The sequence below is a fragment of the Convolutriloba macropyga genome, chromosome 12 (genome assembly GCF_964194025.1).
Source record: "Convolutriloba macropyga chromosome 12, txConMacr16.3, whole genome shotgun sequence".
Taxonomy (NCBI): Eukaryota; Metazoa; Xenacoelomorpha; order Acoela; family Convolutidae; genus Convolutriloba; species Convolutriloba macropyga.
The window spans coordinates 53915110-53942339 of NC_134479.1; the positions used below are offsets into that span (position 1 = coordinate 53915110).

General features: G+C 35.6%; 1 protein-coding gene across 1 annotated transcript in view; it reads left to right on the top strand.

Moving 5' to 3' along the window:
* Window positions 1-599: 599 nt before the first annotated feature.
* Window positions 600-27230, top strand: part of LOC142350683 (serine/threonine-protein kinase unc-51-like) — a 69429-nt gene continuing 42798 nt past the window's right edge. Inside the window, exons 1-2 of the mRNA XM_075402609.1 lie at window positions 600-604; window positions 3695-3792. The gene's annotated coding sequence lies outside the window, so the exon portion shown is untranslated. The remainder of the gene's footprint in view (window positions 605-3694; window positions 3793-27230) is intronic.

Genomic DNA, 27230 nt, shown 5'->3' on the forward strand with positions numbered 1-27230 from the left:
GTTTGATCAAAATTTGAAAGTACTTTCAAAATTCCTAATTGCTGAAGGCTATCCTGAAGTGTTTGGTGATTGTATCTTTTCGATAACTTTCTCCAACATTACTCAGTTTTCAAATAGGCAAATGCCAGCTTTCATGTTTATCTAAGTATGTTTTTATGTTTTCAGTTGCTTTGACTTGTTTGTGAAGACGATATTAATCATCAATTATGCTTAACTCACAGAAAATAACTTTTAAAAATGTGAAACATAATTTCTAAGATTGTACTTGTCTTGTTGTCTTGTCGTGGTTGTCGGGGGGGGGGGGGGGCCTAAGTGGGAAGAATTAACCTTTAAACCTTTATTTCTTTTGATGTTCACTCAACTACGAGATATCAGCTGAATCAATCACAGCTATAATTAGTGAAAATCTTTGACGAATATGATCAAACATTCGAAGGTTCTAAAATGGAGTTTTTGAAAATTTGATCATACTCTGATCTTTATATAATAAATTGATGGTTTGTGAACAAAATTTCAAATCAGTAAGAAGAGTTGAATAGTTTGTCATTTTATTAAAAGTTTGCATATTTTGAGGTTGAACAGATTCAGCAATTTATGCTTCAATGTCTCGCTTGTTCCAATTGGTTTGTTATAATTTTAAAACACTACAGGAAGAAAAAAATCAGAATTTTCAGGTCTTTTAAATTTAGATTTGTAATGAAAGCACACTTTATATCGGCTACAAAACCCCAAAAATTTGAAAACCATGTTTTGGCATTTTTAGATCCGGGCTTGTATGTTGACAATAAAATGAGATTTTAGTTTTCTGAAAAGTTATCTCGGTCTTGAATTTGACAATTATAATTTTTCGAGGCTTTCCCACTATAGCCCCCCACCTCCCGCGAAGTTATAGCCCCTCATTATGGTATAATTACCAAGCTTGGAGGGGCTGTACGTTATCTGACCACTAAGCAGAGGGAGGTGCTTAATCTCTCAAACCTTTTAATACTTATGAACTTATATTTGTTTTTCTGTTTTTTTGGCAAATGATTTTATATTTTTTGAGTTCGTTGACACATAAACTCACAATTGTTAAGCTTTTATTTGGGCATAAATTTTCAGCTGTTTTAGTGCCATTTTTGCTGATTGGTAGAGTCAAGAGATCTTGTGAGTCTTTTGTGTAATCAGACTATTTGTATCAAGATTTGGGCATCTAAACATTGTCGAACTTATTGTGATTGTATTGTTTTTAGTGTTCTATCTAGAAATTATTCACTTACTGAATTTCAGCCTGTTTTATCTACTCCGTTTTACCGCAAAATAGAATCGTTTTTATCGAAAAAAGTTACAAATCACTTTTTAATATTTCATCACATTGGAGGGCAAATCTTTTGTTATTTTTTTCATGTTCAGTTTTTTATGTATTGCTAAAATTTGTACTGCTCAAAGATTAGAGTAAAACGTATAAAAAGCATTGTAGTCCGATTGATGATTTTGTTTCATTGAAGAGGACATTTAGAGCTAGAAATTGTGAATTAAAATTATTCGCCTATTCGCATGAGAAAGAAGAATAAGCTGTCTTCAGCCGGGTATTTTGTTATGAATGCATTACATTTTCAGAGCATTGAAAATTGGAGATGGTGGTCAGTATTGAAAAAAAATTCAAAGCAGATTTCAGACAAAATTCTTAATTTTAATTCTTTAATCTTTACCATGCTCTAAACTACTTGTGTCACTAATTCGGAACTTGGTTGGCTTTGAAAAACAAAACAAAAGATGCCGCATTCTTCTAGTAGCCAAGATGGGGTGGAAACAACACAAAAATTTCAAAGAAACCTGTAAAAATAAATTTAACGTCTTGAGCTGCATTTAGCTTTGTTTTTTACCTCACTTACTTGTCATTGTTGTCCTCTTGTGGACTTTATTTTAATGATGTTTTAATTTTGAGAACTTGGTCTAGAGTGGCTTTTGCGTTAACTGTAACAGCTTAACTAAATTACACAACTTAGTTGATTGCTGACAATGATCTGATATAAATTAATAGTCAATTAATTGAGTTTAGCGTCCCCCTCCTGTACAAGAATTGCTTCATTTCCTTTCTTCTCATTTCCCGTCAACGAGGCAGCAATTTATTCAACTCCCTGCTCGTTGAGTGAGAAAAGATAGACCAATTAATAAATGATGCCCCCTCTCATTGGGTGATATATTATTTGAGCTCAAATATGTAAGCAATCAATCTGCATTATTATAGTTCAATTTGTTCCATTTACACAGATATCTCTGTGTCCCATTTTTGGCAAATTTTGCTGAATTTTGGGCGGATTCCTCCATTCGTTTGAAGGAAATTGACAAAAAATAGTTAATAGTAAACTTAGTGGTCATTGTGCAAGTACTAGAATTGCTATCTTCGAATTAGAAAGACAGGCATTTGCATCTCGTTCCTCTTATACAAAAGTTTGATGTCTCTAGGGTTTTGAAAAGTCTTGTTTTTGACCAATCTCTGAAATGTGGCACAATTTTTTCCCGTTTTGACGACAATTTGTCTTCTAGTCTTTTGAAGAATTTTTTTGGGCCATCTTGTTTTAACGCCAACGATAAGAGGACTAACCGCACATATTTACCTCACCTGACATGCTTCAAAAACATTCTGTGCAATTTCTAGATTGACTTTTGGAATTTTTATGTTTAATTGTAATTGAAGCAATTGAAAATGAGCGGTTGCTTTGATATTGAAAAACTATTTCCATGACTAGTTCGTTGTCCTTAAAAGATTTGCGGATCTCTCTTGTCAATTTTTAGCATTATAATCTCGCGTTTTGTATAATGCAATTTACTATATTATCAGTTATTACCGGTTGTAACTTCTGTAGGAGTTTTTGCGCCAAATTTTATGTAACCTTTCATTTTTATGATCATAAACAATTATAAAAATTGTAAAGAAAATTTTCCCGTGTTTGTAAAAGACCGGATACAAAACCACTGTAAATCAGAATGGATGACTTTGTTTCAACTCTATTGAGATTTGTCTATACAGGAATACAATTTCATTTTCCATAAACTTGACAATAATTGTTATAGATGATTTAGAATATATTACTGTGGCTTTTTGTTTTTACTTTGAATTGAACTTTTGATATTTGGAATTGACAATTTGGCAAAAATACATTAAAAGACGCCAAGGTAAACTTTTTTAAGGTAAAATTAAGGTAAAGGGCGTGAAAGTTATCCTGAGTTCACCATAATTTAAGTTCAGGTTCATGTAAATATCTGCCTTAAGGAAGTTATGGTAAATTTACCTTAAATTTCTGTTTTTTATTGCAGTTGATTGCTTGAATTTCATGTAAATTTTAAGGTAAAAATGGGGAGAAAAATACAAGTTTTAAGCAAAGCTGAAAACAAACTTTTTCAAAAATCCAGTCAATTTTTTCCCAATCAATCTTTCGTAATGAGTATGTTATTCAAGATAGCAAAACTTGGTTTTAATTAAATTTCAGTGATTTTTCAGGTAGATTTACCGTAAAGTTATTTTTAGTGTGAATAAATCGTTGGAGTGTAAATTAAACTTAACTGTAAACTTTGTCTATATAATTGATTAAAAGAGATGAAATTACAATAAAGTTAGCTCGGAACTCAAATATGGCTGGTCAGGATGTAAATTAATATAAAGAAATGAACAAAAAAAGTAATCGAGACATTGAAATTATTTCAATTGCAGTACAAAATGGGTACGACGGAATACATCTTGTTAGCTGTTGTGATAATGGTTGTGACAGCGCGTCGCGTTCCCGTCATCAAAGCTGGCAGTCGCATCAGGTGAAGTAATTTTCTCCTTTTCTAGCCTCCACTTTTGTAAAATTTTGTTTTACTTTTGAAAAAGATAAGCTGAAATGAAAAGAGAAAGTCGAACTCAAACTGATGAACGAAATGTTATCCTAATTTTAGTTCTATCCGATCAATCGTTTTAACGTTTGAGAATTGAAATCGAATAGCAGATTATATTTTTATCTTATATCTTGGATCTTAAGTCCCCCCCCCCCAAGCTTAGTGGACATACAATTTTCTTTGACGCCCAAGCGCACATGCTATTTTTACATAAAAAATACTATATAACAACACACTAATTAAAAATGGTGATTAAAAATTCACTAGGATTGCCGAAAAACGAAAAAGAACAAATTCCGTATTTTTTGAAAAGGGAAATCGAAAGATAAAATCGCAAAATGGGAAAAATCGTTTCAGGAAAGTTGGATTTTCTTGATGTGACATACTATTGCAATCGCATATTGACAATTTGCGTAATGAAGCTAAACTTCTCCCAAATAATTGTTAGTTCTTTGTTGTCAATTTATCAAGTTAAGTAAGAAAAAAAAAGATTTTACGAAACGGGTAAAAACTTGAAAAAATACTATTGTTTGAACATTACAGGCCTTTTCCATTTTCAACTTAATTGACGAAGTGGCCTGCATTCTGGCGCTCTGGTTTTCTTAAAAATACCTAAAAACAAGTTAAGATTTGATCGAGATGACTCATCTTTTGAATTCTATCCTAAGTCTATCCGATCTGAACTTTTTCTTCAAAAAGGGCGTATGCAGGAATTTGTGTAGTATTTGTTTTATTCAGTTATTTGAATTGTTTGAAGATGGTTGCGGCCTTCGCATTTTTAAAATTGTAATAAGATTTTAATTTGAGTGCATTTGTTGAAAAACTTGTACAAGGGAGAATTCACTGTTTTTTTGCTTTTAGAGCTCGGGAGCTTGGGCTATTGAGGTTTTAATAGACTTGATGGTCAGAAAGCTGCAGCCCAATTTTTCCAAATTTTAAATGAATTTTTTGAATAGTATCCGTAACCACCTCTTAATAAGGCGTTATAATTTATGATATAGCTCATTTTGTTGCCAAAAATTTTTTCTGTAATCCTTATCCATCTGCTATGCTAGAAAATATAGTAGTTCAAATAGAAAATAGTGTTCAAATAGTAAATTCTGCTTTCTCATAATGGAAATCTGTTTTTATATGGATACCAGTGTTTGTTGTATAACTACAGCAAAGAGTCTGTGTTTTGTTTCAATCACAACCTAAAGGATCATAACTTTTCATGAAAAACTCATGAATCTCATCTTCCCAGGATATATTATAATATTTTGAAAAAAAAGAATCTTCAAACCATATTTTGATATTTTGTGGTCTCGGCTTTCTGTGTTTGTTTGAAAAATAATAAAACTGTAGATCTTTGTGCCTAACGAAAACACTGTCAAATTGACAAACAGGTTATTTCAGCTTTGTTTTTGACAGACTGCCTTTTTTATTCCAATTTTTAGTTTTGACGAATTTGGCAGTAATAAACAAATTTCTTTTTCTAGCGACACAAGCATTTTTTATGTTTCTTGTGGTTTCCAGTTAGTTTGAGAGATAAAATGTTTTAAGAAGTAATTAACGACAATACTGGTCAAGAGACGACAAAACTGGATGTCAAAACTTTTTTCTTTAATTATTGTTATTCTAAAAGAAAGAATCACGAGAGTGTCTAACTCTTCTTTGCTAACATCAGTAATCTTGTAAACAAGGCTCAACAGAATGACGTTATTTTGCATTCCAAATCTTGAGATCCGTTTTCTGACACTGAAATCAACTAGATCTTCCCAATGGTGCAAAATATAAAAATAAATTTTTTTCCAAATACGCAACAAGCTGCTGCCAGAATTTGTCAACTGGTTGTTGAAAACAATCTTTATGTTCAACGAACAATTTCAACGAAATAAAAGAAGCACATTTAAATCAAGCCGGTTTATTTAATGGTTTCTTAGTGCAATGGTTTCTTCTTGTTGCTCAAGAATCTTCAAATGAGTTGCAAATGTTAGACTAAATTACCTCAAAAAAAAGACACCAGGTGTTAAATCGCGGAACGCTGAAACAAGGTTGTTAAATTTCTAATCGAAAACTATACAACATTAAAATTTTAAAATTTTTTCATCTATTACACAATTTTAACAGTTTTATTAGCTTAATTAAAATTTACTACCTACATAAATTGGAAAATGGTTTTGACCGTGTCCTACTTCATTTTTGCAAAAACTTTTCCTAAACTGTAGACAAATTGCTTTCTTCACCTTCAGCAAAGAAAATTTCTAATACAAAATCAATATTCGATTATTGTTTTCTGGGCTCATATATTTGTTTTGTATTGAAGATTTTAAATTTTGATAATGTTTTTTTTCTGATCAATCCATTAACATTCTAAATAGTCTTGGTTTTTACCTTGACCACATCAAATTACAAAAAAAAGAAAACATTAAAGTTCCAATCAAATAATGGAAAAATTTTCAAAAATTCTACAGACATTTTTTCCGACACTTTTCGTACTTCAGTCAAATGAATTTTTCTATTCAGAGAGCAACACAAAAAACATTAATGAAACGCCCAATTTCGCTGAAAAAAATTTATTTTTTATTCATAACACAAGTTTTAAAAAAATATTTCATGCATTGCTGATTATGATCTGGCGAAAATTAAAAGCTATAAACTGTCACCTTACAGTTAAAAAATAAGCAAAACTTGTGTTGGTTTCATTGAGTTGTTTTTACAAATAATGCCTTTCCTGAGTTGGATACAACGCTAATGCTTCTGCGGATGTCACACATTGAGAACATTACTGGAAACCGAAACTAATTTATAAGGCTATCTTATTAATTTTAGTCTTCAAATCTTGTTTCTATATCTGCAACAGTTTTGTTCGTAGATGTGTTGCCATTCGTCCTTTTTGTCAAGAAATTAGCCATTGAATCTATGTAACAGAGACAATTTCACTTTTTGCTACGATCAAGTGTTTCATAGTTTTTTTCTCACGATCATGATATTGAACTTTTTTCATGCAAATCCATAAATATTGCAAGAAAAATAAGATAAGAACCGGATAGTGAAAAAAAATGAAAGGGAAGCGAATTTTTAGGAATTTGAGGGATATTTGGATATTTGTTTCAGCAGTCAAGTACTGTGGAAACAAATTCCTAAATTTTAACGGCAAATGGGTCACCATATTCAGTTTATCCAATTTTTCTCCAAGGATTTTTGTCATTGGAATTTTTTAATCTAAGGCGCCTTATTTGTCAAAACACATCCCGTTTAGAAATTTCATTGGACATCAAGAGTTTGAAGCAATTGCACCTGGCAGCTACGAATCAGTTGAGGGAATGAAAGCTAAAAATCGAGAGTACGGAGAGTACGAAAGGCCAAAATCAAGCAAAGTCAAAGAGTATCAAATGCCTATACCTTGGGACATCAGAGGATATGAGGGGCCTATACCTTGGGACATCGAAGGATATGAGGGGCCTATACCTTGGGACTTCAAAGGATATGAGGGGCCTATACCTTGGGACATCAAAGGATACGAAGGGCCTATACCTTGGGACATCAAAGGATATGAGGGGCCTATACCCTGGAACATCAAAGGATATGAGGGGCCTATACCTTGGGACATCAAAGGATGTGAGGGGCCTATACCTTGGGACTTCAAAGGATATGAGGGGCCTATACCTTGGGATATCAAAGGATATGAGGGGCCTATACCCTGGGACTTCAAAGGATATGAGGGGCCTATACCTTGGGACATCAAAGGATATGAGGGGCCTATACCTTGGGACATCAAAGGATGTGAGGGGCCTATACCTTGGGACTTCAAAGGATATGAGGGGCCTATACCTTGGGACATCAAAGGATACGAAGGGCCTATACCTTGGGACATCAAAGGATATGAGGGGCCTATACCCTGGAACATCAAAGGATATGAGGGGCCTATACCTTGGGACATCAAAGGATGTGAGGGGCCTATACCTTGGGACTTCAAAGGATATGAGGGGCCTATACCTTGGGATATCAAAGGATATGAGGGGCCTATACCCTGGGACTTCAAAGGATATGAGGGGCCTATACCTTGGGACATCAAAGGATATGAGGGGCCTATACCCTGGAACATCAAAGGATACGAAGGGCCTATACCTTGGGACATCAGAGGATATGAGGGGCCTATACCTTGGGACATCGAAGGATATGAGGGGCCTATACCTTGGGACTTCAAAGGATATGAGGGGCCTATACCTTGGGACATCAAAGGATACGAAGGGCCTATACCTTGGGACATCAAAGGATATGAGGGGCCTATACCCTGGAACATCAAAGGATATGAGGGGCCTATACCTTGGGACATCAAAGGATGTGAGGGGCCTATACCTTGGGACTTCAAAGGATATGAGGGGCCTATACCTTGGGATATCAAAGGATATGAGGGGCCTATACCCTGGGACTTCAAAGGATATGAGGGGCCTATACCTTGGGACATCAAAGGATATGAGGGGCCTATACCCTGGAACATCAAAGGATATGAGGGGCCTATACCTTGGGACATCAAAGGATATGAGGGGCCTATACCTTGTGACTTCAAAGGATATGAGGGGCCTATACCTTGGGACATCAAAGGATACGAAGGGCCTATACCTTGGGACATCAAAGGATATGAGGGGCCTATATCTTGGGACATCAAAGGATATGAGGGGCCTATACCTTGGGACATCAAAGGATATGAAAGGCCTATACATTGGGACACCAAAGGATACGAAGGGCCTATACCTTGGGACATCAAAGGATATGAGGGGCCTATACCCTGGAACATCAAAGGATATGAGGGGCCTATACCTTGGGACATCAAAGGATATGAGGGGCCTATACCTTGGGACATCAAAGAGTACAAAACATTTGCACCTGAAAGCTAAATGATAGCAACAAACCATTATACTAAGCGGAAATCAATCACAATCATAAGATTAGATTTGCGCCTAAGGACAGGACATTTAATAATCTCTTCATTAGCATGTATTACAATCCTATAGCACATAACAAATATTTTTGATATATCTATTTTATTTATCAACAGAATTTTATACTAGAGATACTTTTCAAACTAAAAGCAATTGAACTTTTTACTTAGACAATAACTCTTCGCTAAGAAGGTAAACTCAGTGCTGTCTTGGTAGTTTATTTAAACTAATATTGGCCTAAGTTTAGATGTAAAATAGTGAACGTAGTTTAAATTTTATCACTTTAATTCAAGCTAATTTTTAATGAGAGTGAACGTGATATGAAATAATCCAATGTATTTGTTACAAGCTAACTTTAAGCTGTGGGAAGCTATTTGAAAGTCGAATGTTCATTTTTTATAACTCAAATGAATGAAATCAGGAAGAATTAGAAAACAATGCCCTAGTCAAGATCGGAAGTGTAATCTTTTAAAAAGACTATCTTGTAACATCTTAGACAGACTATAAGAAAATGTATATGACTAAATTAAACCTTTTAAGATTGAAATTTTGTCTCGCAAGGTCTTGCGATGTTGATGGTCATCTGGCATGCTCTTGCAAAACGGGATGTTATCTTGAAATGCTTTTGCAAGTTTGATCAGTTTAAGCTATGTTCTAATTGGTTTAATTTTGGTGTTCTTTCCATCATTTCGTTCGGGAAGCTTGCTGAATAAAACTTCCCAATTTGAGTAAAAAAATAAACCGACCAAATTTAAAAAGCAAGAAATTTCACAAAAAAAACAACCATTCGTCAACCTTAAACAAGGCGGTTACGAACACCCAAAAACTATTCCTCTCCTTTGTTTACGATCATGTTGAATGATTATGCAACATCTAAAACTTTGTGGATCCCGAGTCTGATTGATTTTGCACCAAAATTCTTATTATATAATTGTACCCTTTTTTAAAATTGTTTTTCTTTTAGCAATAATTCCAATTTGGTTTAGACCTCGTTATCTTTTGATCATTGTTGTGTGTATGTGTTTGTGTTCAATTATAGAATTTTCATAGTAAATCTTTGCACATTTTTTCAGAAACGAACTTCTAATCAATGTTAACTTTTTCTCAAAAAAATTAATTTTGTAACCTAATTTTTCTAATTAACAGAAATTGTTCCTTGCAAGATCTTGCAAGATCACTTTCCGTACTTAGATGTTTTCTCGGTGACAACCAACTGAAAAAAGGATCTCCAAAATCAAAAATTTTTATTCTTAATTGAAGTTATCTTGAAGCGAAAAATAACTAATAAGTACGATAAATTTTATATATAGATACATATATAGAAATATAATTTTAATTTACGTATTTTTTTTAAAAACGAAATCTTGATCATTGAGAAATTATCATGATTTTGAATCACTTGATTATTTTTCTTTGTTTTCATCAATGTCTTACACGTTTCACAGAAAAACTTTAAGGAAATATTTTTGCTTTTTGTGAAAAATTTAATTCTGATTCTGTTAGCGCCAATAAAAATAGAAATCTTTGTAAACTTAGCTGGATAATGGCGCTTATTCGTTTCACTTTACCGTTCGATTAAAAATGTCTCTAGATTATAGCTTCATTTTTTTTGCTTTCCAAAAATTCCAAATGGTAGATGACATTTTTTACTGTTGAAAATGTGGTTGATATCTGACAAGTGTTTTTAAAAAGATGACCGATTAATTCGAAAGTGGGAAAAGCTGCTGCAGACAATTTTCAGCTCCGGGATAGCTATTGAAACAAAATTTTTAGTAGTTATACTAGACCATTTATGCACAATTTGCATGAAAAAGCATACATAACACCCAAAAACGACCCCCAAAATGACCCATAACATTTACTTCTCCCAAATATTGAACCGTCCTTGAACGGTGTTTTCCGACCGTGTTTTCTGCACCGTCTCAGAACGGTGGGTTGATCATTTTCACTATAGCAGCACTGGAATTTTTCGATGTACCCCTGTTTCACCCTAACTGCCATCGTTTCGTTAACCGATTCAATAAGGCTCTTAAACTCTGCCCTCTATTGTTTTCCTATAACAATTATTTTGACACAAGTGCGACGTCCCTAAAACTCGGTTGAAATGCATCTCACAAGTCGTATAATATTGATTTGGTAAAAAAATTCTAAACTTATATTTCTATCGCGTCATTGTATACGCCCTAAAAAAATAAAATCAGCTCGAAAATCAGCTGCGAAAAAGATTTTATTTATTTCACGAAAAAGTTGTTTTTTCTTTAATGACAAACTGGTAATTAATATTCGTAAAAATATTTGCCCGGAAGCCATCTGTGAGATAGAGACATCTGAAAACCACTAAAATTTCAAAAAAAAATTTGTTGGTACGAGTGTTTTAAAAATTATAGATAAGGGCTGAAAATAAGTTATTAATATAAGTTATTAATAAGTTATTTAATAAGTTATTAAATAAGTCATTAAGTTTTTTTCGATGACTATAGTTTGATGAGTGAAATGATATTAACTGAAAAAGATTTCACAAAAGACGTTATGTACATAGCACAGTGGAGAACATAGACGAAGATACGTGCCGGAATGCTCAATGATACAATATCAAACGCCGGATGATGGAAGTGAACAACTTTATGGAAAATTAAGAAACAAATGTATGACTATTTTAAAACCCGGGTCGAGGTTTGGTCAAAAAAAAATTCAAGATTAGCGGTGAATAGCGGTAAAAAACATTTTTCACCGCAAAGCGCCGGCATCTTTTAGCGTTGAATGCTGTGAAAGCGGTGAATTTTTGAGAGATTTGCGATTTTTAGCGGTGAAAATTTCTCTCACCGCATTCGTCGGATTTCTTACAAAAAAGAAAATGCATCACACGGGTTCGAACCACTCACCTCCTGCATGTCAATAACTTCTTATTCCACTGCGCCATCTGTCAGTTACTTCAATGGCAGTTCCTGTGAATTTAAGAGAAGCGTTGAAATTAGCTGTGAATATTTGTAATATTTGCGTGGTGAAATTTTTTTCACCGCATTTTGCTGGTAGCGGTGAAAATTTCCTTTCACCGCTTAAGCGGTGAAAAATGTTTTTCACCGCTTAAATGTTTTTTTTCACCGCATTCATCGCATTGAGCGCAAATCTTACACTTTTTATTCAAATTCATCGCAAATCTTACATCTTTTAGCGATTTTTAGTGGTGACACCTCGACCCGAGAAAGAAGATTTCTGACAAGCTAGCAAATTCAAAATCAATAACGCAAAAAGTCAACCATTGTTACTTCTACGGAACATCAAACTGCAATTAAGGCACTATCTCGACAAATTTTGTTCTTCATTCAATTAGGTATTGATAACGCAAAAATGTTGATCATATTTGCCGTCTCTCAAATTGTCTTTTTACAAGAATCTGAAGCCTAACTTGGTTTATGAGTTTAGTTTTAGTCGTTCCACATAAGTTGGACAAACGTCCTCTGTCTTTACACACGTGAATTTTAGAGCTCCATAATAGTGACCACCCAGTGGGAAAACACGTGCATTAGTTCTATGGCTACCTAAAAGCATTGAAATACAAAGTGGCAGATCAATGCCCTTTCATGGATCTATTCTTTCCCCCGCCCCCAAGCTTAGTGAACATAAATCTTTTATGAACCCAGGCGCACGTGCTATTTTCTTACATAGTAACGTGCTGTATAACAACATATAATTTGGAACTGGGGGATAAATAAACACTGGAGGGGGGGAACAGAGTATGTATCTTTCATGTTTTTTTTCCAAATAATTTTTTGACATCGAAATACTGATGGTAGAATGCAATCTTTGAAACTTCAAAAAATGTTACATCTTTATCCATTTAATTGAGTTTCAAATGAAAGATAGCGGCTATGAATAGAAAAGCGGCTAGACAAATGCGGCTATCCTAGATAGCAGAGTCGTCCTATTCTGGACGCTCATTGAAATAGCGGTTTCTACTCTGAGACAAGCCTACTCTGAGACAACCTTTGACAGAGGTGGCTCAGAGAAAGCCTACTCCGGTATAACTCTTGACAGAGCTGGCTCAGACCAAGTCTGCTCTGTGTCAACTCATAACAGAGCTGGATCAGAGCCGCCCTAATTCGATGCTAGCCTTGAAAGAGCTGTGAAAACCTAGGCAGAAATTGTGATTAAAAGGTAAATCCAAAACTTGAGTTTAGGTTTACTATAACTCTAAAACTCTAAGTTCCCAAAAATTGTCTTCTGACATCATCTTTTCATAGACAAATTTCACTTATTTGCCTTAAATATAATAATAATAAAAAAACAAAAACGTAGGTTGAATAGTCTTATACAATTATGACTGACAATAACGAATGAAAAAAATCCAATTTGTCAACCAAAAAACTCCACTGTTGAAACATGAAGACAATTTATAATTGACAATCTGGTGAATAATATTTCAAAAAATTTTGTTTGCTTGCAAGCCATCAGATAAAGGCATCTGCAGAACACCAAAAAATTGAAAGAATTATTCGTTGATACGAGTCTCTTGAAAATGATAAATTTTGGCTGAAAATAAAGGATTCTTCAAGTTTTCTTCGATTGACGTTATGCTTGATGAGTGATATGATACTGAAAAGATTTCTGACAAGCTAGCAAACTCAAAACTCATAAAGTAAAAATCATCCTTTTTTATGTTTGACGTAGAGGTGGAACATCCTTCTGATCTGAAATTAAAGCACTATCTTGACCAATTTTGCGATTCTTTCAATTTGATTTTGATTACGCAAAACATTTGCCCAAATTAGATTTCGCACAAGCTGTCTTTTTACAAGTATGGACAAACGTGAGATCATTTACTTTTACCCATGTGAACTTTTTTGGCTACTTAAAGGCATTGGAGTACAAAGTGGTAGATCAATGCCCAAAGATTATCAGCCCTTGACTTTGGAAAACCCTCATATAAGTCTTTGGAAGCCAATCATTAGATTGTGCAACCTAAAAAGACGTGAAATTTCTTCAAAAAATGAATGAGGACAATACTTTGCATCCCACAAAAAACTTTCAAGTTTCTTTCCAAATAATCTTTTAACATCAAAATACTGCTGGTAGAATGAAATCTTTGAAATTTCAAAAAATGCGATATTTTGATCTATTTAATTGAATTTCAAATGAAAAAGAGTAGATTTATTCAGCTATCATAGAAAGAGGAATATTCCTATTCTGAACGCTCATTGTCATGGCTGGCTCAGAGCAAGCTAACTCTCGGATAACTCTTGATAGAACTGGTTCAGGCCAAGCCTACTCAGGGCCAACCCTTGATAGAGCTGGCTCAGAGCAAGACTTTTCTGGGAAAACTCCTGTTAGAGCGGACACACACCAAGTGTACTCTGCAACAACTCATGAAGGAGCTGGATCAGAGCTGCCCTAATTTGAGGCTATCCTCGAAAGAGCTGTCGCAGCTTTGGCAGAAATTGTGATTAGAAGGTAGAGTTTCCAAAACTGGAGTTTCTGTTCACTATAATTTCTCCTATTTTCTACGTTCCCAAACACTTGTTTTCTCACATCATTTTCTCATTAACAAATTTCACTTATTTGTCTTATATATAATATTCAAAAAAAAACAAAAACGCAGGTTGAATGGTCATACACAATTATGACTGAAAATAGCAAATGAAAAAAAATCAATTTGTATACCGAAAAAAACTCCACGGTTGAAACAACCCTTAACTAGATAGTAGGAGCAAGCAAAGGTTTTTGGGTGCAGTATAGGAGAAAAATTTCATAGCGTATTTCTAGTACACTAAAAAATATGGAAAATCTAAATTTTTTCCAAAACAAAGAATTTATAAAGAGGCGTTCATGAGCTAAAACTTATTTGAGAGCAATTTGAAATGGCAAGTGGTAAATAGATTACACGTGGTTGATGCAATTCATCTACTTTGGACAGCGACGCATAAATACTGCCACTAGCATCTCATAGCATTGAAAAAATGTCCACAAAACATCAGAAATTCGATTTTTTTGTAGCAAATCAATGTGTTTAGAATGACCAACTGTTGCAGCGCTATACATTTGTTGGCTGACAAAACACTTCTTATCCTGAATTTGGAACGTGACAAAACCGGTATCAAAGCTGATTCTCAAAATTTTATTTCGAGTTTAAAGTGTTGGCTATCCAGTCATGTTTTTAGTACACGGAAAAAAATTTTCAAATCCTTTGCCTTAAAAATTAAGACAGAAAACTTAGGGAAAAACTTTTAAAAAAATAAACAACGAAAACTTCGGACCAAAAAAAGAAATTTCAATTTTCTCTCAATTCTTAAAAACTGGTATTTTAGTTTACGCAAAAAATTAATCATTAATAAGAATTTTTCAAGAGCTCACATTTTAATAATTTTGCAAATAGTTCTGCAGATAAAGCACTTTTCGTCTGTTTAACAATCGTTAAAATTAATCCAACGAAACAGTGAAACTGATTCTTCATAATTATCATTTTACTCTGAACTAACGGAAACCAAGTACAGTTATTATTTTTAATTGATTACTTTTTAAACCAAGTTGTACTGTTTCAAGAAAAAGAAACAGCTTAAAAACCCTAGACTTTTGGTAAAAACAAGTTAATTTGTTTGTCACAAAGTTTGAGTCTCACGTGCTAGGCAAGTGCATTATAATTTTTACGGGTATAACTGGTTTGACAGGAAGTTTACAAACTTATAATAAGCGTCAAATTCGAATAAAAACACTCCCTTTATTGAGTAGTCGGTCATTACGGTGGCAGAAAGTCAACTACTATTCACATATAAAACTTCTGACAATAGAAAAACACCAAAACATCGCAAATAAACAGAGACAGCTTCTAAAAGAATAAACGTACAAAATGATTTTGAACCGAGATATGAGTAATTAATGGGGTTATCTAAGACAAGAACCGCCCCTCTTATTTTTATTATTATTAGTTGTTGTAGAAGTATTAGTGGTAGTAGCAGTAGTGGTGGTGGTGGTGGTGGTGGTGGTAGTAGTAGTAGTAGTAGTAGTAGTAGTAGTAGTAGTAGTAGTAGTAGTAGTAGTAGTAGTAGTAGTAGTAGTAGTAGTAGTAGTAGTAGTAGTAGTAGTAGTAGTAGTAGTAGTAGTAGTAGTAGTAGTAGTAGTAGTAGTAGTAGTAGTAGTAGTAGTAGTAGTAGTAGTAGTAGTAGTAGTAGTAGTAGTAGTAGTAGTAGTAGTAGTAGTAGTAGTAGTAGTAGTAGTAGTAGTAGTAGTAGTAGTAGTAGTAGTAGTAGTAGTAGTAGTAGTAGTAGTAGTAGTAGTAGTAGTAGTAGTAGTAGTAGTAGTAGTAGTAGTAGTAGTAGTAGTAGTAGTAGTAGTAGTAGTAGTAGTAGTAGTAGTAGTAGTAGTAGTAGTAGTAGTAGTAGTAGTAGTAGTAGTAGTAGTAGTAGTAGTAGTAGTAGTAGTAACCATCGGCACGGAGGTGCTGCTGGGAACGAAAAAGAAAGCGGGCTGGTTCGAAACACAAGATGGCCGGAAGCTCAGATTGAAAAGCTTAGCGGAGGCTAAGCCAGCGTTGGTAGCTTCACAACAACAATCTGCAGTAGCGGATTTAGAGTCGCTAGAAAATGAGAGTGGGTCAGCGGTGGCTGATCAAGAGTCTTTAAGATGTCAGAACTGTCAGCGGCAATTCAGTACAGTTACCGGACGCAAAGTGCACCAAACAAGATTCTGCAAAGCCGGTTTGTCAAAGAATGTCGTCGACAAGTCAAAGTTCGAGCAACTAGAGGCGAGCCTCACCTGTGACAAGTGTGAAAGGAAGTTCAAAACAGTCAATGGCCGAAAAGTTCACCAATCGAGGTACTGTGGCAAACCTAAAGCAGCTGCCACACGCGTGTTTTCCTGCAAAGTACAAGATGTTATCGGAAACGAGTTTGAAAACATAGAGTTTGAAAACATAGAAGCGTTCAAGTATCTCGGATCATATGTCAGCCTCAAGCATGGAGACCTCCAGGAAGTCAATTGCAAACTTGCAGAAGGTAGACAACGGTTTGCTAACTTCCAAAATCTCTGGAAGAGCAAGCAGCTCAGCGTGCACCTCAAGTGCAATTTGTACAAAGCACTCGTTTTATCAGCCGTGCTGTACAGCTCAGAGACTTGGACTCTTTCGAAATTAATGGAGAGAAAACTTGAGAGTTTCCACTGTGGTTGTCTTCGGAGAATTCTACGTGTGTCATATCTGGAGAAAGCAACGAACGATGAAATTATGTCAAGATCGCGAATGCCCCAACTATCCACGATGATCATGCTCAAACGGATAAAATGGTACGGTCACATCCAGAGAATGGAACCAGGAAGATTAGCCCGCAGTGCCTTCGATTGGGACCCGCCCGATCAATACGCCCATGCCAGACGCGCTCCTGGGGGGCAACGGAAAACGTGGATGAGTCAAATCGAAGGAGACTGTGTACGAAACAAAGTATCGTTCACCAGATTGCAGGAGAAAGCAGCAACCGGGTCAAAGAATGCCTTCAACAATTTCGTCGTACAGCACTTCACAGAATAACCAAACAAATAACTCTTCTTGTTTTGTTTGTATTTGTATTTGTATTTGTATTTGTTGCCAACCGTGCCTTTATTTCATATTTGGAATTAAAGTGTTGAAACAGTAGTAGTAGTAGTAGTAGTAGTAGTAGTAGTAGTAGTAGTAGTAGTAGTAGTAGTAGTAGTAGTAGTAGTAGTAGTAGTAGTAGTAGTAGTAGTAGTAGTAGTAGTAGTAGTAGTAGTAGTAGTAGTAGTAGTAGTAGTAGTAGTAGTAGTAGTAGTAGTAGTAGTAGTAGTAGTAGTAGTAGTAGTAGTAGTAGTAGTAGTAGTAGTAGTAGTAGTAGTAGTAGTAGTAGTAGTAGTAGTAGTAGTAGTAGTAATTGTCCCATTATACAAGAGTAAAGGAAAGAGGTCAGAGTGTTCGAACCACCGAGGGATCTCTCTATTGTCAGTACCAGGCAAAGTGATCGCTTCCGTTATTCTCAATCGATGCAAAGATTCAGTGGATCGCGTCTTAAGGGAAGAGCAGTGCGGCTTCAGAAAAAGCAGAGGATGCGCCGATCAACTCTTTGCCCTGCGTCAAATAATAGAGAAATCAATGGCGTTTCAATTGGATATTAGCTTTTGTTTCATAGACTTTCGAGCGGCATTCGATTCTGTCGATCGTGAGCAGATGTACCAGATAATGAAACACTATGGTCTTCCGCAAAAAGTGATAAACATCATAAGAAACAGCTATGATGGATTCAAATGTCGAGTCAAAGCCGAAGGTGAGAAGGGACGCTTATTTGATGTCAGAACAGGCGTTAGGCAGGGTGATGTGTGGTCCCCAATCCTATTCGGCCTTGTCATCAACTACATTTTAGCTAACTCGGTGCATGGAGGATTAGACATTGGGAGATTGGTGGCTGACTTAGATTTTGCTGATGATGTTGCTCTCGTGGGGGTCTCAGACAGTGACGTGCAAGAAAACCTACATCGAATCGAGGCCCTAGCGGAAGCCGCTGGTCTGAAGATTAATGTGGCCAAAACAAAGAATATGGGCGTAAAATGCGACAGCCCAAATGTTGTTGCAGTGCCTAGTATCCAACAGAACGTGGAGATACTCACTGGAACACATAAAAGCAAACTAGGACTCCTGGCAGAGACATCTAGCCAGTCACGACTAACCATCGGCACGGAGGTGCTGCTGGGAACGAAAAAGAAAGCGGGCTGGTTCGAAACACAAGATGGCCGGAAGCTCAGATTGAAAAGCTTAGCGGAGGCTAAGCCAGCGTTGGTAGCTTCACAACAACAATCTGCAGTAGCGGATTTAGAGTCGCTAGAAAATGAGAGTGGGTCAGCGGTGGCTGATCAAGAGTCTTTAAGATGTCAGAACTGTCAGCGGCAATTCAGTACAGTTACCGGACGCAAAGTGCACCAAACAAGATTCTGCAAAGCCGGTTTGTCAAAGAATGTCGTCGACAAGTCAAAGTTCGAGCAACTAGAGGCGAGCCTCACCTGTGACAAGTGTGAAAGGAAGTTCAAAACAGTCAATGGCCGAAAAGTTCACCAATCGAGATACTGTGGCAAACCTAAAGCAGCTGCCACACGCGTGTTTTCCTGCAAAGTACAAGATGTTATCGGAAACGAGTTTGAAAACATAGAAGCGTTCAAGTATCTCGGATCATATGTCAGCCTCAAGCATGGAGACCTCCAGGAAGTCAATTGCAAACTTGCAGAAGGTAGACAACGGTTTGCTAACTTCCAAAATCTCTGGAAGAGCAAGCAGCTCAGCGTGCACCTCAAGTGCAATTTGTACAAAGCACTCGTTTTATCAGCCGTGCTGTACAGCTCAGAGACTTGGACTCTTTCGAAATTAATGGAGAGAAAACTTGAGAGTTTCCACTGTGGTTGTCTTCGGAGAATTCTACGTGTGTCATATCTGGAGAAAGCAACGAACGATGAAATTATGTCAAGATCGCGAATGCCCCAACTATCCACGATGATCATGCTCAAACGGATAAAATGGTACGGTCACATCCAGAGAATGGAACCAGGAAGATTAGCCCGCAGTGCCTTCGATTGGGACCCGCCCGATCAATACGCCCATGCCAGACGCGCTCCTGGGGGGCAACGGAAAACGTGGATGAGTCAAATCGAAGGAGACTGTGTACGAAACAAAGTATCGTTCACCAGATTGCAGGAGAAAGCAGCAACCGGGTCAAAGAATGCCTTCAACAATTTCGTCGTACAGCACTTCACAGAATAACCAAACAAATAACTCTTCTTGTTTTGTTTGTATTTGTATTTGTATTTGTATTTGTTGCCAACCGTGCCTTTATTTCATATTTGGAATTAAAGTGTTGAAACAGTAGTAGTAGTAGTAGTAGCCTTTTCTGAATTTGGGCAATTTCTTCGACCATTTTCAGAATAGCCGTGAAAAACATTTTACCCAAATTAAAAAGACCATTTTACGAAAAATTTCCGCCTCCCAAATTCAGAAGAGTGTTGCCCAAATTCAGAAATGGATTTTTTGACCAATTTCGGAATTGGCCCGGTGCCCATTTTCCTACTCCACTCCTACTACTCCTTGGAATTTGGGTAAGTGTTATGGGGATGATGGCCGAATCAGAAATTGGGCTAAAAAGGGTTGTGAAACTACGACAAAAGAAAGACACTTCTCATTTTCAAGACTTTCAAAAGTTTAATGATTAAAATGCAAAAATTCGACCAGAAATTTAACAAACACCAAACACGAAAAAAAATTCGCCCAAATTTATGTGGCAGTGCAGGTCAATTGTTAAACATAACAGGCATAACTTTGACAAACAGCTATAACAAACATGTCTTTCCTCTATTTAAATCGAAGCAGTCGGCAGCAGTTGTGAAGCTAGGAAATGACTTCCTCGTGATGTATCTGTCCACGTAGGGCGAATTCTAAGATTACGTTGGGCATTCTCTCGAGCAAGCTTCTCATCGTGTTTTGGTCTTTCAGATGGTGCTAATGATGTTTTCATGGGTTATTTGGCGTGTTTTGCGTTTATTTTCAAATCAGTGAAGTCGTTTCCTAAAGATGAACGCATTCAGATCTTGCTAGAATATTTTGAGATGATTCAAAACTTGCAAGATACTTTCTGCAATCTTGCAAGATATCAACGCAAGAAAACAAGTAAAATAAATTTAAAAACACTCTAGAAAACTTTTTTGAGACACAATATCGCTAATAAAAACAAGTTACCAAATTGATAATCAAGAGAAATTTTTTTAATCCAGATTCAAAATCTTGCGAGAACCTGGCAACAATCTTGAGAATTTTTAATTTCTGGCAAACTTTTTTTGATTATTTTGGGCACCTCATTGAAAATCAGCTGAACTGTTTTTCAAGAGCATATCGAAATGCAGAACTCATTCTAATTGACTTTTCCTAAATACCGTTCAAACATGAAGATTATGAAAAATTGGGTATATTTGAGGAATTTGTTAATATCTCTAAAGTACTGTTTCAAAAGTGTTCAGCATAGTCGCATTTTTATGATACTGAGCTGTTCTTTTTTACCCGGCTGGCTGCTTCGTTCATTCGTTGTAATAAAAAAGTTATTTACGGCCAAACTTGATAAAAAAATCTTCCAGATTGTGATATTAAATATTTTATTCGAATTTTTGTTCTGCAGAAAGCATTTTCTGAGAGTCCCTTAATTTTAAATTATCATTAGGTAGCAAGTACTACAAAAAACAATTGTCAGTAATTAATTGAGAGGACAAATCAAATAGTTGCTGCGAAATACTCAATCATACGTTTTGTGTTGCGATAACATCATTTTTCTCTGATGAAATAGATACCTGCCGAAAATCCTAAATGGTGGAAAGTCTCAACGTTCTAATCCCTTTGAAACTCTTCCTGTAACCAAATAGGACTTCTTTTGAGTTTTAGACAAGTTTGAGGTGAGAATTAAGTCTCAAAATTTTACGAAAATTGAAAAAATTCGAAAACTTTTTGATTTTTAGAAGTTGTAAAAAAGTTAGGGTAAAATGGATCACGGATAGTTTTTGATACTTTTTCATGATTGTTTCAATAATTTTTTCTTTTCATAACAAAACTGAGTGAAGTGGCAGGTAGTACAAAGATCGAACAAAAGCATCCAGTGTGTTCCAGATTGTGATTTTAAATATTTTATTCGACTTTTTGTTCTGTAGAAAGCATTTTCTGAGAGTCCCTTTATCTTAAATTGTTATTAGATAGCAAGTACTACAAACAAATTGTCAGTAGTTAGTTGAGCGAGAAAAATCAAAAAGTTGCGGCAAATTTGTCAATCATACGTTTTTTGTTGCGATAACATTATTTTTCTCTGATGAAATAGATACCTGGCAAAACTCCTAATTGGTCAAATGCCCCCCAACGTTCTAATCCCTTTTAAACTCATTCTGCAGCAGAATTGGGCCTCCGTTGAACCCTACACAAGTTTGAAGTGAGAACTAAGGCTCAAAAAGTTGGGAAAATTGAATAAAATTGAAAACTTTTTGATTTTTAGAAGTTGTAAAAAAGTTAGGGTAAAGTGGATCAAGGATAGTTTTTGAAGAACTGTTTGCACGATATCACTGTTTTATCTCAAACATTTTGGCTTTCCAGGAAAACAAATTGCCTTGCAAAAATATTTGCTAACCACCAATTTCCTTCAAGTGTCGAATATTTGCACCGAAACTCAGTTTCAATTGATAAATTGCCTATTTTTAGAAAAAATTTATTTGCAAAAAACATAAAAAAAAATCCCCAGTGGGCCATTTGGCCCACTGGGTTTTTTTTTTGACCCCTCATCCCAAACCTTTTTTGCGTGCGTCATTTTGCGCTAATAAAAAATTCCAGGCGTATTACGGAAAGACAGCCGTATTTCGTTCTGATGTGGAGAGCCGTGAAAAAAAATATTGTTCCTATTAAAAAAAAAACAATGTTTTTTGCGTTGTTTTGGAAGTTCTGGCTGCAATTGGACTAGTCTGTTATTTGTGAGTTTCAAGTGTTTTGTTACATTAGCGTTTCATGCATTTGGCGATTTGTAAAGTCACTCTTTTCACAAAAGTTTTCGAAAAATTTTTCAATGAGATCCTTTTTTGAAGAACTGTTTGCACGATATCACTGTTTTATCTCAAACATTTTGGCTTTCCAGGAAAAGAAATGGCCTTGAGAGAAGATGTGCTAACCGCCAGTTTCCTCCAAATGTCAAATTTTTGCACCGAAACTCAGTTTCACTTGATAAATTGCCTACTTTTAGAAAAAAAATTGACCCCTCATCCCAAACCTCTTTTGCGTGCGTCATTTTGCGCTAATAAAAAATTCCAGGCGTATTACGGAAAGACAGCCGTATTTCGTTTTGACGTGGAGAGCCGTGAAAAAAAATTTTGTTCCTATTAAAAAAACAACTAAAAAACAACGTTTTTTGCGTTTTTTGGAAGTTCCGGCTGCAATTGGATTAGTCTGTTATTTGTGAGTTTCAAGTGTTTTGTTACATTAGCGTTTCATGCATTTGGCGATTTGTAAAAACACTCTTTTCACAAAAGTTTTCGAAAAATTTTTCAATGAGATCCTTTTTTGAAGAACTGTTTGCACGATATCACTGTTTTATCTCAAACATTTTGGCTTTCCAGGAAAAGAAATGGCCTTGAGAGAAGATGTGCTAACCGCCAGTTTCCTCCAAATGTCAAATTTTTGCACCGAAACTCAGTTTCACTTGATAAATTGCCTACTTTTAGAAAAAAAATTATTTGCAAAAAACATAAAAAAAATCCCCAGTGGGCCATTTGGCCCACTGGGGATTTTTTTTGACCCCTCATCACAAACCTCTTTTGCGTGCGTCATTTTGCGCTAATAAAAAATTCCAGGCTTTTTGCGGAAAAACATTGCTTTAGGGAGAAAAATACCTGGAGAAACGAATTTCAAGGATTCTATGTATTCTGTCATCCTGTGGTGTATAAATAGGCGTCCAATGAGTTAAAAATTGTATTTTTGAACTTCTTCAATGTGGGAGATTATATTAAAACAATAAATTTGCACTTTCTTTCTCTAAACTTTTGCTCTAGGAAGCAAAAATACCTGGAGAAACGAAATATTTTCAAGTCTTCTATCAATTCTGTCATCCTGAGGGTATTTTTGACCAATTTTAAGATCGACATTATTGCAGTATATAAATTTTTGAAGTTTTTTTGTATTGAAAATTGGGCGAAGATAATAAAACAGACATTTTTTGGCCGCTTTGAACATGAAACGCCTCTTTGAACGCTTAGGTCCAAAAAAGGCAAGATAGAACTAGTGATTGTTTTTTTTGAAAAGGTAACAATATTGTTTTACATTGCTTCATATATAGCTCATTTTAAAGCTCATAAAATAGGACTTGCAGCCATTTTTTTTATTTTTATGAATAAAAGCCTCAAAGGTACCTAAATTGGCATCAAACATAAAAAAAAAATCGAGTCGTTTATGACTTGGTAAATATTGGCTAAGTCTACCCATTTTTTTTAATAGTACAATAGCTCTATATAAAGTTTCGAAAAGATCTTGTTTACAAAATTGCGCGATGATAATATAACATGCGTTTTTTGACCACTTTGACCATGAAACGACCCTTTGAACGCTTAGGCCCAAAATAGACAAGATTCGATGTTTGTTTGTTTTACTCAGAACGTAACAAATATTAGCTCAATTTGCGTTCTTTATAGCTCATTTTAATGCATTTTAGATAGGCTTTGCAGTCGTATGTTTTATTTTTTGTAAACGATTGCTTCAAGGGTACCTAAAGTGGCTTCAAAGATAAAAGAAAAATCGAAGCTATTATGACTTGGTAAATAGTGGCTGAGTCCGCCCAGTTTTAAGACTGGTACAATGACCCTATATAAAGTTTTGAAAAGCCCTTGTGTAGACAATTGCGCAAGGAAAAAGAAACGGGCACTTTTTGACTGTTTAGGTGCGTTTATGTCTCTTATGTCTCCTAGAAGCACTGGTCAGCGAGTTGAAATTTCGATTTGTATATGATGTAAAATTTCTCAACGAATAATCACTCAAGTGAATTGATATATAGTCCACTTTGAAGACAAGAATCCCTTTGTTGCAGCCATCAGGTAATTGGGATCGTAAGAGGGCTGTAAGTATCACTTTTTTTCAAAACTGTCATTTTTCGTGCTGATTTCCAAAAATTTTTGTAAAAAGTAAAGATATTGGATGTTAATTGAATAACTAACCAAATGAAACACATATCGTTGCAAAGCTCCTACATTGTAGTTGACGTGGACATATTTGTTTGTGTCCAATTTTTGCGTAGAAGATCTCAAGTACAGGATTGATTAGAGAAAAGCAAATTGAAATATTTTTGATTTATAGATTTGCAGTAAATGCGAATACTTATATAAAAGCAGAACCATTGGTTCACGTTTTTTTTTCAATGCCATTTGCAGACAAATCTGCTAAGATTATAAAAATTGCGCTTTTGGACCATTTAGGTACGTTTAGAGTACCTAGAGTATTTTTATATAAGCGGATTGGAATTGGAATAATTTTCCATACCCAAATTCAGAAAAATTTCGCTGATGCAATCAAAAGCTCCAAATATCACCAAAAACGTTTTTTACAGATTTTTTTTACTTTAGCCTCATCCCGGTAAAAATAAATACCTGATCGCTGCAAAAAAACGAGGCGTAGAACGAATTAAGTCAGTGTCAGTGATCATTCAAAAATGAAAAATTCTAGGACTTCCTTGCAGAAAAATTGTTTCAATTTGCCCCCTTCTAGAACTTGTAGGTCTGTTTTTTTAAGGAGAGCATCACTGCACTACAGCAGCAATCAAAGGCAGCTTTTTTTAAAAGTTAAATAACTATTGCTTTGAAATGGCCTCAAGTTTTCTGATGAACGGTCTGATTTCGAAATTGACATCAACACAACTTCTTAAAAAAAAACTGTCACTGGCATTTTTTTTATGGCCGCATTTGTCTCCGGCATGTGCCTAAAATTTCGACTTTCAAATGAGTTGTTTTAGTGGCAAATTCTCATGGGTTCAGGAGAAATGCTGAAGTGGCCAGACTAAGGGAAACTTCCGCCTCCCAAATTAAGAACGCTTTTTTTTCAACCCTTTTTTCTCAAAATCAATAAGATCATTTGATTCAAAACTTTGCATATGAGTTTGTTGTACTAAAGGGAAGGCACATGCAAAATTTCAGGTTTCTATGATGATTTTTGCCAAATCACTTATTTTTGGATCCTTGGGTTTTGCAGGTGAGGTCTACTAGTACAAACCTGAATCAAAAGCTGAAAATTCGGTCGTCTCTAAAAAGACTACGCACTATCTTGCAAATACCAAATATGCTTTAAAGTACTCCGACAGGACACATATCAAAAAATTTTTGCAAAAGAACGTGTATTTGCGGAGAAAATGCATTTTCTGGATTTCGCAGTTTTTGTGGTGTTTGGCCGCTTTTGGTACCCTACTCCGCTCGGTTCATAAATCCTCGAATATTCAATTTAAAACCATCAATCAATTTGCTACGGATTGTGCGTGAGCCGTACTTTATTCAGAATGCAATTTTTTTGGAAAAATTGTGAGAAAAAGTCTAAAAAAATACCAAAATTTGCAAAAATAAAAAAAATTTGAAAAATTTTCGATCAACTTAAAAATGGTCCTATGAACTGTTTTTTCGGGGCTTTTTTCGATTTTTGAGCTACAAATACGTTGACCTATCACGTTATGGCATGTGTTTTGGACCCGGAACGCGTTTTCATTGTTCGCGGGGGTATGCTAAATCCGTGGATTTGGTGGTCCAAATTCAGAAATGCCGTAGTAGTAGTAGTAGTAGTAGTAGTAGTAGTAGTAGTAGTAGTAGTAGTAGTAGTAGTAGTAGTAGTAGTAGTAGTAGTAGTAGTAGTAGTAGTAGTAGTAGTAGTAGTAGTAGTAGTAGTAGTAGTAGTAGTAGTAGTAGTAGTAGTAGTAGTAGTAGTAGTAGTAGTAGTAGTAGTAGTAGTATTAGTAGTAGTACTAGTAGTAGTAGTAGTAGTAGTAGTAGTAGTAGTAGTAGTAGTAGTAGTAGTAGTAGTAGTAGTAGTAGTAGTAGTAGTAGTAGTAGTAGTAGTAGTAGTAGTAGTAGTAGTAGTAGTAGTAGTAGTAGTAGTAGTAGTAGTAGTAGTAGTAGTAGTAGTAGTAGTAGTAGCAGTTGTAGTATCAGAAAAGGACCTTCCTGCTATAAGGAGCATCGGGTGTCCTTATAAGCGTCCGTCCGGGACGCCGCTTTTCGGCATGATCAACTACGTCCTATATGCACAGCCAGACTAGGGGTGTAAGGCAGCGAATACCGGGCTGAGATGATAGTTCGACATCGGATATACCAGATAAGCCCCTAACTTTTGACTTTTTCGACGAAAAAATGACCACTACCGGCTTGGTAGTGGGCCTGCTTTTCGTGGGTGAGTCGACAGTTCTGCTACACAGGTTTTCATCTGAGACAGTTCTGCTAACTTTTCTTTGTAGGCTGATTTCTGCACTTTCCACTGGCTTCTGGAGGTGATCTAAAGTGCAAATGAAAGCGCACTAGCGGTTCTTCATTTTGTTTTGTCGGCTTTTTCGCAATTCAAGCTATAAAAAAGAGCTACTTTTCGAGTAGCGGAATGGTGATTAGACTGCGCTGTTAGTGCTTACACCTGTAGGAGAATCCCAATTTACATTTTGGATGACTATTTTTGCCCCAAAATCATTTTTTTTGCCTGGAAAGACTTCCTGTTATAGGAACTAGGTATCTAAAGTCATTATTTGTTGTACCTATCTAGCGTTAGTTGTACAAAGAGAGGGGACCCCGCTGCGAACATTGATGATCAAACTCCTTTAGAAGGCAAATTTTTCGGTATTTAGTGATTGTTGGCGTTCAAAGACTTCAATAGAAACAGTATGGACAGTAACTGGTCTAATTTGTTTAAAACTTGATTCAAAATAGCTCTCAACAAATGTG